At 45.1% G+C, this 15,852-nt stretch overlaps 1 protein-coding gene across 3 annotated transcripts in view; it reads left to right on the top strand.

The window, feature by feature from the left end:
• Positions 1-3,483: 3,483 nt before the first annotated feature.
• The window catches only part of SERTAD2 (SERTA domain containing 2), a 79,089-nt gene continuing 66,720 nt past the window's right edge, over positions 3,484-15,852 (top strand). For 2 of the 3 annotated variants that reach the window (XM_071424771.1, XM_071424753.1), the window contains exon 1: positions 3,484-3,767. The gene's annotated coding sequence lies outside the window, so the exon portion shown is untranslated. Of the gene's footprint in view, positions 3,768-5,241; positions 5,486-15,852 lie in introns of those variants that run through there. The other variant, XM_071424762.1, reaches the window with a different exon arrangement.

The following is a 15,852-nucleotide window of genomic DNA, read 5'->3' as shown; positions in this document are numbered from 1 at the left end:
TCTCCTTGCCTGGCACAGAGGACTAGGAATCAGGATGGCGGAAAAGGAGACAAGACTGGATAAACAGCAAAGCTACAAATCCTGAACAAATCAGACACGTAATACTGGTATCCATTCCCAGAATATAAATTAACACCTGGTAAGATGACTGTTTTTGAGATAAAATTTTGCTTTCCATTAATACCCTCTAAAATGGGCTTAAAAATCTTTCCATAAACATTTCTATCCACTAATCTAATTGATGGGAAGGCGTTCAAAAAGTAAACATAGATGAAGGAAATTCACTGCTTTTATTCACTTAAAAGTGAGTATTTGCAGGTTTTTAAAGGTATTCCCTACGGTCAATAACTAACTAAACAATCTTATTTTGTAAACAGCTGTGGTGCAGTAAAAAAGCCAGGCTCCAAAGGCCTTTGTGTGAAACTATCAACAAAATAATCTCAATTATGCTCAGAAGAACAAATATTTTTAGCAATTGTTCCCCTCAACATGATAGACACCTTCTGATGCTCCCTAGAAGATGTAGTTGAAAGTGAAGTTTATGTCAGCAGGGCACCTGCATGGGATCAAAGATTTCTGACTGCTTGGGATGTGCATGGATGTGAGCAAGGAGGGGTCAGGCCATCTTGCCAGACCCTGAATTGATTCAGGTTTTGAAGCTTCAAACCCAGGAGCTTCAGGGGAGTTACTCCCTGCTCACAAGGGTCCCTGGGACCTAGCCCAGCTTCAGGCACACTGCACACCTCAAGCAGACCTGCTTGCCCGAGCTCCTTCTGCTCCATGTTTTGTGGTTTGGTTCTCTCAGGTGAAGCCAGAGCCAAACCCATGACACACTTCCTGCAGTTTTACCCCACACCCAAATTACAGGGGGAGAGCTGCTGGATCTCCAAGCCAGGACACCAACTATCCCTGCAGAGCTGATCCTTGTCTACAAGGCCCCAGTTTACCTGTGAGCATTCCCAGTTTGGTAGAAATGCTGTAACTGCTAAGCCCAGTCTCGCTGAGGAGCAGCTTAGCTCTGTTCAGCTGAAGCAAGTGCAGTCCTAAACAACCAAATGTGCAAAACCCAAACCAAACCACCTCAGACAGAAATCACCTTTGGCAGGCAGGCTGCATTTCCAAACTATTCTCCGTAGCTGTGAAATTGAGACTTTAAAATAAAAGCCTTCATACAACTGCTGCTTCCCTGCCAGAGCTGGCCCTGAAAAAACCCTGCTGCATATTGGGAAAACTGCAGTGCCGTGATGATGTGAAACATTCCCTCGGCTGCTGTCTCTGAAGGGTGTGCAGAGCCCCTGTGCAAGGCTTTACAGCGGCACAGGATGAGTGCTTTTAGACTTCCACCAGCCACAAGCAATCGTGCCCAAACTCACCAGCTCAATTTCTGTGTCAACTCTGTCAGATTATTGCTGCTAAAGAAGGTACAGCTACCAAAACACAATTGTCTGCCCTGAGACTCCCACCCTTTTCAGCTCTTTGAAGAGGGGTATAGGTATATATATGGGGTTTTTTTTCATCTATCATTGAATAGTGAATGCTCTGTTCCTTCTTTTTGCCAAATTGCACAGGACCTGATGCAAACCCCTCGTTAGTGCAGCGTTCAGAAGTCTCCAAGCATGAGTCAGTGTGAGCACTGCTGAAGGCTGCAGAACCCTGAAAGTACGTTAACCTCTTGCTAATGGCAAGGGGGGGTTGAAAGATGACAGATCCTAAATTCTCTGCTTTTGTTATCAATTCAAAGATGGGAGTCACCGATAAACATCCTTCATTATTCCCAACGATCAGTCGAAAAGAAAATCTTACCCCCACCATCTTTTTTTTCTTCCCTTTTTTATTCTGACAGGATGGCTTTAATGGTCTTATTTTCTTCCCCTTTCATATTAGAGCAATTTGTGTACTGTCCATCCTGGATTCTTGCAAGACACTATGGCAAGGATGGCAGAATGAGGCCTTAGATGCTAAGGCACAAATCAGAGAGCCTTCTTTTGGTGTATGGTTTAACAATTCCTGCTTCAAATGAGGAACTGTGAATTCTCCCTTCCAACTCCCTTGGATTTCAATAAAAGCAAGCAGGAAAATACTGTAACTAGTCCCACCATTTCTGAAGTGAAAAACATGAACAAATTATTGCAGGTCACCATTTTTCAGCTCTTCAATTACTGTGGATGTCAAAATAAGAAAAAAAAATCTGTATTTATAGCAGTCTGTTGATGGAACAAGTTTTTAAAGCAAACAAATTGTATTTTTTCAGCCTGTGAAAATACCAATGTAGCCCTTATTCTGTTATCTCACTGTCTTATAGAAATCTATCAGCTGTTTTGTGCTTTTACTGCAAAAAGCAGGTCTTAGTATAAGAGTTAGTATGTAGAGATGAAGAGGTGAAACACAATTTGAGTATCATTTCCTTCACGGGAATTAAAATGTTGGTAAGGTTCCAGTATTTGTTGGAAACTCCTACTGGGCATTACTTCCTCCTCGTGCCCAAAATAAATTCCTCAAATATTAATCATTTCTGATAACAGCGTTGCTTTTTTACACCACTGTGGCTGCTCCAACCTGTCAATTCCCCCCTCAGCAGCAGGAGAGAGGAGTTGCTATTGCTCTCATTTTTTTTCCATTCACCTGGTTAAATTCTGATACCGTACGGGATCCCGGGATGTGCTTTGTTCTCTAGAAACCTGTGACAATCAAAAAACAGCCGAGACCTCGAGCCGCGACACCTGTCAAACACAGGCAACAACCCGCAGCTTCCCACTTCCAGACGCCGGTGTCCCGAGGGAAGCCGAGGCTCTCCCAGCCCCTTCCCCAGGCTTTTCACCGCCGCCGGCGGGGCCTCCCCGGCTTCCCCCGGACCAGGCCCCGGCCCCGCTCTCCTTCCTCCCGCGGGAAACGACCTTGGCGGCGCCGGGGCCAGCCCCGATTCGCCCCGGCCGCCTCCCGCTCGGCAGGCGGCTCCGGGCCGAGCCCTTCCCCTCCCCGGGGTCTCGGAGGCGCCGGCCCCGCCTGGCCCCGCCGTGGTTCCGCCGCCCGCGGCCGCCGCCCCCGCTCCCTGCGTGACCATCTCCCCGCCGCGCCCCCGCGCGCTTCCCATTGGCCGCCCGCCCCACCAATCAACCCGACCCTCGCTGCCGATTGGCCGTCGACCGGGCCGGCGCGCGGGTCCCGCCCCACGGGGCTCCCCCCGGCCCTCCCCGGCACTTGGCGGCGGAGTGTCCTCAGAAGACTCGCAGGGCCGGAGGGGCCGCTCCGCTGCCGGCGGCCGGCCCGCGTTCCCATTGGCCACCCACCCTGCCAATCCGCCGGGCCGCGGTGCGCCGTTGGCTGCCGGGAGGGCGGGGGGCGGGGCGCTCCCCCCCGCCCCCGCCCGCGCGGTGCCGCCCTGTGACCAACTCCCGTGTGTGAGTCACGGCAGCGCCGTCAATGCCGTGTGCGGGCGGGCGGCGCTGCCTGGGCTGCCCCGGCCCCCCTCCCCCGGCACAGGGCTGGCGGGCCGCACTTGTCACCGTGTCACATCCTCCCCGCCGCCTGCCGACCCGGCTCGCCCTCCCCAGCTCGGCCGCCGCCCGGGGCCGCCGCGGCGGCATGGGATAGAGCCGGGCACAGCCGCCCCCGCTGCTGGTTTCACGTTGACCTCCCCGCGGTTTAAATCCTCCCCCGCGTGTCCCCCCCGCCGCCTCCTCGCCTCCCCCGCGGCCCCTCTCTCCGCCGAGCCCCCGCTCCCCCGGGCGCCTCCCTCGCCGGTCCTCGCCGCGGAGCCCCCGGAGCGGGTGAGTGCCGGGCACGGCCCTCCCGGGCTCGCTGAGGGGGCTGGGGGTGCGGGGGCGCGGGCCGGGGCAGCCCCGGGCCGTGCGGGGCGGCCCCCGACAACTGTTCCAAAGTTGGGGCATTCCCCTCCCGGCACAGCCTGGCGCTGCCCGCTCGGACTGCAAAAGAAGGGGAAAAAAAAAAATTAGTGTAACCCCCCGGCGTCGTTGCCAACTTCTAGTGCGTGTCGTGCTGCCGGCGAATGTAATTTTGATTTTATTTTGGTTATTTTCCCCGCCCTGGTTGAGGCTGTGGTGATGGTTGACGTGCGGGTATCCCGAAAGCCGCCCGGGTCGAACAACCCCTCCATGCCGGGGTCTGGCCACTGTCCGTGCTGGAAAAGCGGGGAAAGGAACCTTTTGTATTTCTAGGTGCTCCATGCTCTCCCCACCCTGTCAGTGCTGGGTGTTTCGCTATTACCTGGGCTTTACTTGCCGTGGCAGGAACATGCGTGTTTGGAAGGGGGAAACCGTCCTCCGCAGCGGGGAGTTTTGGTGTTTTGGCTTGGTATTGGGAGCGCTTGATGTGAACCGGTTATGTCTCTGTTTCACTGCTATTGATTTTCCTTTTCTTTTTTCTTTCCCCTCAATGTATTTTTAGAACATGAATGTGGTGTATGTTGTCGTGTGCTGTACGTACAGAGCAGCTAAAATAAAGCAGAGGCATGGAAAACCCCAGCAAATAGAGCAGTGCTTCCATGCACAGGGCATCCAAAGCCTCAGCACTCTGCCAGGTTTATTTATTAATGTTAATTGCTCGATCTTTGTAATTTATATCATAGGAAAACTAATTGCTGAATTGAAGGTTTACCAAACCTCACAGTGCTCCAAAATCATCTATCTCAGGCATCTGAAAAATAAATCCACTGAATTTTTGTTAAGAGGAAAGGCCAGCATCATTCTGGGAATCCTCCACATGAAGTTTCTCTTTCTAAAGGCAAGCACTCTTGTAAATAAGTCCTGATAAAGAATGGCTTTACTCAGTGAGCACTCAAGTGTATGCAGAAGGTCAGTGAATTTCTAGAGAAAATTAAATCTTCACTAAATCTTGTCTTGCTTTTATCTATAAATAGAGGGAGGGAAACAAAAATGAATCAGCTGTGGGATTAACATGAAATAGAACATCAGTCCTTTTCCCAAGGGGTAACTTGCCCAACATAACCTGAAAATTTCAGAAATTTTGCCTTTATGGGGAGGGGTCCTTCAATTGCAGTCTGTTGAATCAGTATGAAGTGGGCTTGTTTCTCCTCTGGAACTGGCTTGGCACCAGTGTAACTTCATTAACAGAGCAGATTTGCATTAATGTGAGGAGCAATCCAGAAACTCACGTTTTGAGGAAGGCCCCTGTAGTAATGACGTGCCAAGTCGTGATTCCTCCCCTCATCAGACCCAATTACACCACCCTTACTCACTCTGAGTGGCACTTCACTGCGCAAGTGCTCCCTGCGATGCTTCTGTGACTACTTGTGTACTACAGTGCCAATCTGGGTGAGGTGGAGTGGCGCTTGTTTTTCTCATAACTATTTTATTCCCTTGCCTTGAAATGACAACGTGTTGGATAACTATTTTTTCCTTGGGCCACGAAGAAAACTTCTGAGGATTAAATGTAAATCTGCTTTGTTAAGTGACCTTACCAAAACCCCCCTGTTCGAGACTTCTGTGCTGCCAAGTGAAACGGGCAGGTAAGTTTTCTGTGTGTTTAGCTTTCCCTTGTTTCTACAGCAAGTAGGAAAAAGATTGGTGGAAAATTAATTATCTTGTCCTGAAATTCCTCTGCGCCTGTGGGATTCCACACCTATATGCGGTGTTCAAGTTGGAGTTGTTTCTTACTTCCCCTCTGTCTCTAGAACCGCCCCCACCCCCCAAACATTCACATTGCATTGTTAAAGTGTTTGCTGTTGAAATCGCTGGCAGAAGGATCAGGCCCTCGGCTGGTTTTCTTAAAAGCAGTTGATAATGACTTGGATGTGATGTTGTAGAAAGATAATATTATCTGGTGTGTCCATAGCTCAGATCCACTGTTACTACAGTCTCAGAAGAAAGCTCTGTGCTAAGCAGCCTGTAAAGAAAGTGTCCAACAAAGCAGAATTGTCTTCTGCCTTTCTGTACTTATTTATAAATCTCTTGAAAGTTTGTTTGATACTCTTTCAGAACAAGACAAAATCCCTGCATGTTTGTTTCATGTTTTCACTTCCTCCTATGACTGTGTTCATTGCTAAGCCTTTGTGTCACTGATTGAGATGTTATTGTAATTAACATTAATTATGCAAACTAGATTGTTTTTAGAGGCTCTCCAACTCTGTATTGATACTGTCAACTTGTTTGTTTGTTGAACAAAAATCCACGCATTTCACCATTCTCAGAGGAAATAGATTAACCGATTCCAAGTAAATTTATGCATGGGAAACCATAGCAAAATCAAGTTATATTAGCTCAAATGGCACACTGAATCTTGATGGATGTGGTGAACCAAGTATGGCTGGATCTGAACTATCAAGGCAGGGCAAACAGGGGGAGCAGGAAAGGGGACTCTAGGTACAGTCATTCGGGGAGGGTGTTTACACTGCAGAGTTCCATTACATTTTTTCCAGATAGACAGTACTAGGATCAAATGGGCTGAATTTTGCCATCCCTAATTGAATGAAACTCTCACTAAAATATACTGGAGCTTCCTGCTTGAATTTTTTTGAGAAATGGAGAAAAATAGCAGAGTTTAATTCATTAATTATTTAGGATGTTTTTGATTTTAGACTTGGAGAAGATATTTTCCTTAAATTTGGTTTAGAAGGTGTTTCAGGGTTGTCTTTTTAAAATAAAAGCTTAATAAAAATATCTTTGAAATATACATCCCTGTAGCAAGGGTAACATTTTATAATTTTTTCACAATGTTAATTGTAGTGACATCCACAAAAGTCTCCATGTCTGATTCCGAATCACCCTCTTGAAACCCTTCTGAGCTGAGAAGGATTTTAGAATTTCTCCCTAGAAGTCAAAATCGTTGCAATATTTGCATGTTGTATTCTTGTGTACTCTTAGGAAGAAAAATAATAGAGGCAGGGAGAGTTTAAATGGGAATTGGTTGTCATGATATCACATCTGAAAATATATGCAGACTGGCAGATTATTCCCTGTCTTAAAAATCAAGTCTCTCTAACTTCTCATTTAAATAAGCAAAATTTGGTTTGCAGTTTGCTTTGGGTAATAAAAGAGATTTTTTTGTTGTTGTTGTTTCTACTTTTGGTGCAGTGGTCCTCTGGAAAGTTAGAAACAGCGCCCTGGGGCTCAGCGAAGTGGAGGGTGTATAATTATATGGGAAGGCTCCATAGCATCAGTGAATTAGCATTAGCAGCTGAGTGAGTTTGTTAAGTTGTAGAGATGGCATTATGGAAATCAATAAAATGCTGATTTCTTTTCCTTATTGCAGATTCCATGTTAAAAGGAAAATATGCTATTTGTTTGTCTGCCTTTCATGTAGGCTTGCCAAACCATTAGTTGATATGGAGAGGCAGGTTTTTCAGCTCTGGCAATCAGCAGTCAGGCTTGTTTTGTTTTGCTTTTTTAAAACTCTTTTAAATCTTTATTTATTAGATTGTCTTCCAGAAATCACACTAACATCCTGGCCTGCAAGTGGCTTCACGTGCGTCTGTTTGTCAGGAGAGGCAAGAGGGAAGGTCACTTATTTTTCTTATGACATGCTCGTGTGGCATTGTCTGTTGTAGCCCAAATGCTCTATGTACCTGATATTCTTGTTTCTGCTTTAAATTAAGTTCTCCCAAGGATTTGGAGGATACTGATGCTGAAATCCACATTCAAAATAAAAGAGAGAGTGACCTTAACTATTTTCAGAGGTGTGTGTCAGGAGGAATGATATTAAGCACTGTAAGATGTATGATGTGCATTGGCCTTTATTTCTTTGTCTCAAAGCTTCTCCTGCTTTTATACCAGAGAGACAAGTACCCAGATCATTCATCACACTGAGCTCTTACAGAGACGTGACAGACCAGCAGCCTTATGTTGCACGCTGTGGAACATGTACAATGCATTAGGTTCTGATGATCTATATAAAACATTTTAATTGGGAGGAGCTGTAAATGGGAACGGCTGTCTTCTAATCCTAAAGGGCTTCACTTTTTCTTCTCTTCTTCCCGATTGAAATGAAACTCAAGTTCACCATCAAATTATTCTGTTTTAATGTAGCTGTATGCTATGACTCCTGATGAAATTGTTTATTTATTGCTGAGGTACAGTTTGGGGGGACCTCTCTGCCTTTGTGGTGGATTTGGTGGACTTTCTGGAGCTAAGAAGGTCCAACCCTGTGGCTTCTTCAAGGATGCTGCAGCGAGCATCTGTTCTGTGACATGTGAGCAGCCTGTGTAACAGAGTTCAGATATCACAAGGCTTGTGGACCACATTCTTGTATGAAGAGATGCAGTCCAAAATGCTGGGTGTATGATGCAGGCAACACTAAAGATCAGCAACCTGGAAAATTAATACTGTGTTCACGTTCACGTTCATGTTGACGTTTCAGAGGGAATTCTGATGGAGGTGTGGTCCCAGCAAAGGTAAACTCAGGGGTCCAGCAGCACAGATAAAATAATAGCAGCCTTACTCTTATCTCTTTGGTAACCCAAACCTGTTTGCTGATAACCTGGCAAAATTATGTTTATAGTCTCCCTATGCTTTGTTTCTGCTAATCTCTAATTAAGTAGATCTAGGGAAGGCCAGCATGGTGCTTTTAGTGCTCAACTACACCTTAGAAATGACATTCTGCTTTCTAATGATTACAAGCAGGTGAAGTGACAGGAAGGGCAGAGATGTTGGAGTAACGTGATCTGCAATTAAATTCCTGATTCTCTGAAATATTTACCCATAGCTGTAGTGATCCACAGTACTTCATATCTGACATTGGCCATGTGTGTCCAGATAAGGACTGTTAAAAAGCACAGAAATACGGGGGGGGGGAAGAAAAAAAGATAAAGAGATCTTAGCTGAACCCGAACAAAACCTCTTTAGCTCCTACCATTTGAAATGGGGAGGAATCCCAAGAAATAACAAGGGTAAAGTCTCTCACAACTGCAAAATTACTGTAGTGATTGTGACTCTGAAAAAGCAGGGTCTAGATAGAGAAGGAATTGTACTTACTCTGTGGTCTTGTCATAACCTTGCTAATATGGTTAAAGCATTAGTTCTGAAAACAAGTGCATTGAGACCTTGGAGTATTTTTCTTTAAAATGTATGAATCTATATTGATGTATTTTCTGTGGAGCAAAATAAAATACTGCTTGTTGGATTACCTAATTTCAATATTCTTATTAGAAAAAAGAATGCACCCTGATTTCCACCTGTCAGATGAAGTCAGATATTCCTGTGGATGCCTTTTTCTCTTTTATCTTTCTTTGTTTGTTTGTTTCCTTCTAAGAACCTTTTCATCATCTGCTTTCCTACTTCCTGTCCTACTGAATTCCTTTTTCATTGTTGCTTTGATTGCTTCTACTTCTTTCTGGATAATTTTTTTTTTTCAATTTGTTATTGTTCCTCCTAGCCTTAATCAACTACCAATGCTGCTGCTTGCCTATAGAATCACAAGGTCCATGCTGAGGTGTGTCATGCCAGTAGTATTTGGTGTTCTCTGTCCTCAGCAAGGAAAAGGTTTACCACTGCCGTCTTGTGAAGGGAGAGCCTGTTGGAGGGGTGACTTGAGTCGGTGCAGTCATCTGGGAGGAGCCAGGGCCACAGCCAGAAATTATACCCAGGTGTCATCAGCTTCCAGGCACGTGCCCTGTGCTGTAGCAAAGCAGGTTTTTTCTTCTCCTATCCTTTGCAGAGCTCACTATTTTTTTTTTTTGTTAGTTTTTCTGCTTCTCTGTATTTGGCTGTCTTTTCTAGTTTTGTCTTTCCTCCTCTGTAATATGTAATAGCTACTAATGACCTCTCAAACTACGTCACAGGAGTGTTAAGGCTAGTGTGTTTTCCCTCATCCTGTCTGGAATATTTGGCTGTTGGCAAAGAAATTGAGATCAGAATCCGGGTCTCTTTGAGTACCGTGCACCAAAAGTGTACGTACGTGTGTTGAAGATACCAAAATACTGTTACAAAAAAATCAAACAAGATTTGTAAAGTTAAAAAAGCTAATACTTGTTTTGAGATGCAGTGTGAGAACTAAGGTATAAAATGATATAATGAATAAAGACAAAGATGGAGCCTTTTTCAGAGAACCTTTAAACTATTAAAACTTTTTAAAGGAACACATCAGTTCTTCGCTGAACCTACTCAACTGAAGGAAGGTGAGCCATCCCCCTTCCTGTGGGAGGGAGCAAATCTAAAAGGAAACTTCCAGAACAGAGCTGAGGTCTTTAGGCCTGGTGGAGGTGATGGCTGTTGCCTGATGTCAAGTGAAGGAAGTAGTGGCAGATATGCAGTGGGAAAATGCCCAGGAACAGGCATTCAGCCAATCCAAGGAGGCTGTTTTAACTGTCCTTTGATTCGGAATATTTTTAATTTATTCTCTTTTCAGATATTTCAGTGCAAATTCTAGAAAAGGCAGTTTCTTGCTTTTCAGATTGGCAGATTTTTGTAGCGTGCCTATCTTGAAAATCCAAAAGAGGGAGGAGGCAAAAAAGTAAATCTCAGATACAGTTTTCTTCTGTTCCTCCTGCCATGTTCAAAATGATATCTCATCTTGTTCTTATCCTTGTTCAGAGTAAAAGCTGTGATAATCCATTTCCTTTGCTGTGATAATCCCTTGCCCAAATGTCCTGGTAGCATAATTTGATTGCGGTGCTTGGACAGCTATCATATCACTCCTACAAAGCAACAGTAATAGTTGTTAGAAACAACAATATAATCCAAGAAATCCAGAGTTAAAGTGCTTACAGCAGAGACTAATTGCATGCTAGAGAGTATTACTGTATCTTCCTGATTGATGTCCCTCATTGGCCAAGACAGACTTGCAGATGAGTTCTTAACATATTATTTAACAAGATGGTAGCGTTCTGTTTATAAATTGCTTGTTGTTGTGGGTTTTTTTTATTGCCCCTCCCCAGTGTGGGGTTCAGAACCTCCTTATTAGTTTTATGGGAAAGCTACAGATCCAGATTCCTTCTGGAACTATTGCAACATGAGGGAACAAAGTGTAGGGAATTTTTCAAGAGCTACTAAAGTTGCCTGTGCTCCTTGCCCAAGGAAAGTTAAAGAGTCCTTATAATCACTGGGGCTTTTTTGTGGTTTTTGTTTTATTTTTTATTTTTCCCTTGACTTTCTTTCCCACTTGAACCCTGATTCTGAAGGAGCTGGAGCAATTACCTAGCCTATCTTACATCTTCCCATTCAGAAGAGGATGGAGTGGGAAAGAAGGTCTGCATTGGACCTCAGATATTCTCTCTAGCCCCTTTGCCACCCCTAAGTCACACTATTTCAATCTGAAAAACAGCAGAGGAAAAATTCCTGCTTGAGCACTTTTTCCTGGCTTTAATGAGAGATTTTTACAAAGAGAGGAAATAGTGTTGGTGAATGCATTTAGCACCCTTTAGGAAAGGGTCACCACCACAGGGATGCTGCTGAAAAAGGATGCCAAATCCTTCCAGACTCTCTACCAGACCCTTTGAAAGGCTCCTATGAAATAAAGAAGCTATATAGGCAGTGTGTATGTATATTTCTGGAGGTTATGCTGGATTTCTGCCATGCCACAAACCCTGATTAGAATAATTTATAATAAAAAGTGAGGCATGGATTCCAGAAATGGATAAAGTGATGGGGGAAAGAGAGAGGTGAGTAGCAGAGAAAGCAAATCTGGAGGTTTTCCTGGTCCATAGATGTACCCCAAAGTGTGGATTTACTGCCACTGTCTGTAGGAAGAAGCTACAGTCCCAATTTTTGATGTCAGAAATGACTGTTGTATGGTTGGCTTAATATACATACTATGCACTGCTGTTTGTTTATTTATTTATTTGCAGTCGGACTCGGGATATTTCAGGTACTTTCCAGGTGCTTACAGATAATTTCTGCTCCAAGGACTTCACAAATCAGAGAGGCCAGAGGAAAGTAAATGGGTGGGAATGGAGTGCTGAGCAGCAGAACGGGATTCTCAGGATGCAGGGCCCTTGAGAGCAGTGCAGGTGTGTGGCAGAGGTGCTGTGCAGCTAAGATGGGGAGGAGGATGCCTGCAGTGGCCTCCAGGAAAGAAACAGGCACTTGGTGTGTCTGGAAAAAAGAGAGATCCTTGTGCTTTTCTTCTGCATTGCAAGTCAGCCTGTGATCAGTTCAGAGCTCCCAACTTCTGATCTCTCTCTTGGATCCTTTCCCCTGTACTTGTGATTGTGTGATGTGGTGGCTTTGTAAGTGGAGTTATTCTCTCATGTTCTGTGCAGAGAAATGCTGTGAAAATGGGAGAGCAGGTGACTGAGGCACAAAGGTGTGTGCATGCAATATGAGGCTTGACATGTCCAGGGGAGAAGTAGCATTGGGGTTTTGCACAAGCATTCTTTGGGGCACAAAGTGTCATCATCTTCAGTTCATTTTTTTTGCTGTGATTAAGGCCCTGAGCATGCCTGTAATGCAAAACAGAAAACATAAAGAAAATGTTTTCTCTTCAGCCATCATTCTAGCATGCTTATGTGTGTATGAATCATTCCTCCTCCATCTGGAAGGATGAGATGCAGAGCTCTTTTCTAAGGAGGTATCTAAAGTACATCCTCATAGCAGCCAGCAATTGGCATGACAAAAGGGTTATAGCAAGTGGCTGGCACTTTTCCCATCCATCTTGCCACTGGAAACATAATGCCTTTGCAATGTGCTTGTTCTTCAGGCACCCGTGTGCAGAGCCAGTCCTTGGGACATGCAAACGGAAAAGTTGCATGTTGTTTGCTTTTGTTTGTGGCACCTCCTCAGCAGCCCAAAAACAGGGAAGAGGAAATAACACTGATAAACTGTTTTCCTTGATTTAAGCATGATATGGAGTGAAAAGGAACAGTGGGGCACTCATGGAACATCCCCAGGTGTGGGAAGATGGGCAGCAAGGCATCTGGCACTGCCAGTGTAACATAAAGTGTGGGTGAAGACTTTGTTTTGCTTCTTACCTTGTATACTTTGCACAGAACAAGGAAAAATATAGTAGTGTTGAGTGCACAAGTAAAAAGGTTTGATTTTTAAAAATGTCATCTGTTGTTCATGTAAACTATCTTGTATGTATTTTGTCTTTCACTTGATTTGCAAGAAGGCCAAGGCCCTGAATCAATTAATTTAGTCTTAAGTGTTCCTGTGATGTCAAGAAAGGGTTTTACTGTGCTTTTTTTGGGTAGAGGAGTGTTTAATGTGGTGTCAGAACAGGCAGTAGATAGAAAGGCCTCTAAATCTCAGTGCCATGTTTTAACAACTCTATTCTTACCTTTCTCTTCTGCTGACCATGACTGGGAATGTCTTTGTCTTGCAAGCAGTGGCCAGCTCTGTATGTACTTCAAATGTAGAACCTGGCTGTTCTTCTGCTGAAGCTCCTTGGGACACTCTTGAAACTCAACAAATGCATGTCCGTGGGACTGGACATGTCTTTGCTGCTTCCTTCTTTTGCAGGGGGTTGGAGATAAGGTAGGAGCATCCAAGATTCATTGCCTGACCTCAGGTCTTTGGTGCAGTAATGAGCTTGTGTTCAGTTGTTCTCAGAGCTGGCACCAGTGGCCTTTCCTCCCTGGGGAGTGCCTCTGCAGACAAGAAAAGCCTCTGTGCCCCCCATTCCTGCTCTGCTTTTTCACCAGTGTCTGTTCAGCAAGGCAGGCTCATTTTTGCTGCAGGAGGTGAGAGGATTTCTCCACCTCATGCAGGATAGTCTGGAGGTTTAGGGCACTGCTCCTGCAGGACCTCAGCTGACTTGGATCAGTGGGAATGGCAGGGAGGAAATCACCAGCCTGTCTTACTGGAGAGCACCAAGTCCTGCTGTGCTGCATGGAGAATGCAGGCTGCTTAGTGCCTTGTGTATGAAGCACTTCAGCTTTTTGAAGGACAGGTTCTTGCCTTAGTGTATGGATGGTGAAACTTCCTTTCTGCTGCTTTGCAAAGGGTGGGTTCAAGATGCAGCCCTGTTCTTGGCATCTCTTATGAGCTGACTCTACACAGTGACATGCTGACCTCAGGAGTTCAAAGTACTGTGCTCTTCCTTGGTATACTTTGCGTTTGGGGTAGAGGGAGATGGCTGGTGGGTCTGTAGGCTTTCTGCAGCAGGGCTCCTGTTCTGAGGTGAGAACAGCCATGCCCCTTTCCTTTGGAGCTGTTGTGACTGCAGGCAGGGACTTGAAACCCTCCCGTGCCACTGAAGCTGAACACTGTGTATCCCTGTCTGCTGCCTCCCAAAGTGCTTTTAGGGGGCTTCTCTGGATCAGGGATGTAAAATGTTTTAGAAAGCCATTCTGCCCTGGAGAGTGAAATACTCTAGCATATTAGGGCACACTGTTGGACTTTGTATCTGGAGAGAGCTTTTCTTTGACTATATCTCAAGCTTCTGTGTTTATCTTTTTTCAGATACATGATAGCCTGGAGAAGACCCTTCAGGCAGAGATGCTTTGTTACTTTCTTTGGCTTCATAATTGCTGTTTATAGTATAGTGTAATAAACACAATTAGCATTTTTGTCTTATTTCAGGGTGTTTGCTTGCATGTGAAAAGGATTGGATATGTTAACTCTGACATCTTTCTTACCTGTGCCTGAGATATGATCTGATTATGATCTTTCCTGATACATTACAGCTTTGGAAAGGAAGTAACACTCCCTATACTTTCAGAAACATTTCTGTAGCTTGATTCAGTATGCAGTACGTTGGTATCAGGGATGAGGGGTGTTATGTTCAGTCTCTTGCTTTGAAAACTGGCTTCTGGATCCTGTAGAGCACGGTCAGCAGGTGCGGGATGTTCACGTTACACACTTCACCTGCAGTGTCCAGCTGGGACATGCTCCATGTGTATAAATTCAGTTTTGCTTTTCTCTGTGTCACGGGTCAGAGTTTACAGTCTGGGGACCCCTGAGGCAGAAGAATTGCTCTGCCATGTGTGTATGAGTACACTCAGCAGGTGTCGTTTGTCCTGTAGTGTTTGGTATTTTCTTGCCCAGGTCAGCTGTGGGGATTTCCACTAGTTGAGAGGCTGAAGACCAGGTTCCCATGAGCTAAATTGTGCCTAAGGCTCTGTGCTTGAAGGCCAGGAGTCAGATGGAAGGAAATAAAAGATACAGTGACTTAACTGCAATTTAGGACATATGAATCTGGCTCCTCCTCTCCTGAAATACCAGTGTGCCAGAAGCATCTGATGTAGGAAGCTGCTCGGAACAGGCCAAGCCAGTGACCATATTTCACTTTCCAAAGTATTTCTAAACATCCCAAACTAGACTTTACACCTTTAACCATTTTGAATTCTCAAGGCAATCCCTTCAATGTTAGGCAGAGTAAAGAATCTGATCCAAGCAGCACTGCTGATTACTGGAAATGTCCTGACATCTCACTTTACCCTCTGGAGAGTAACTGGAGGGGTGGGGGAGAGGCCTGGAGCTCTCATGTGTTAGTACATGTGTTGTTTTCTGCCTCTGGGGATTTTTGTTGTTGTGCATTCTCTTGTTTGTCCATCTTACACAAAATCTGAAAGCTTGTGTTGCAGCTGTGGCCTAGAAGGAGCAGTCAATGCTCTGTTACCCATCAGCACCAGAGAGACCTGGTGATGAATGAGGGGGAATTTTGGGCTCTGGGACAGGGATGCTGAGGTTGCTTTGCAGCCTTCCATGCGTGCTGGGCTGTGGGGGACTGAGCCCTGTCAGACTTTGTGGCTGTGGCCACAAAGAGTGTGATCTCTCACTGTGATGGCCCTGGTAATCTCTGACTATCAGTCATCCTCTTCTCATTTGGAGGAACTTTGACTTAATGAGAGATCCATCAGCTTGAGTAACTTCTACTTGAAGATACTAAGCTCTGTGAGTACTGTAGAATATCGTATCCTAAGCTTTTGAGCCCTTCTGAGTGTAATGCAGTGCTGTTCTTGGAATGATTTGTTTCAACTATGGGGCCAGTTTAAATAGAACT

This window comes from Agelaius tricolor, unplaced genomic scaffold (genome assembly GCF_023055355.1).
Source record: "Agelaius tricolor isolate 1412-34295 unplaced genomic scaffold, bAgeTri1.0.p SCAF_1, whole genome shotgun sequence".
In the NCBI taxonomy this organism is placed as follows: domain Eukaryota; kingdom Metazoa; phylum Chordata; class Aves; order Passeriformes; family Icteridae; genus Agelaius; species Agelaius tricolor.
Note: the sequence above shows the minus strand (reverse complement) of the source record. Positions and strands in the feature narration are given on the sequence as shown.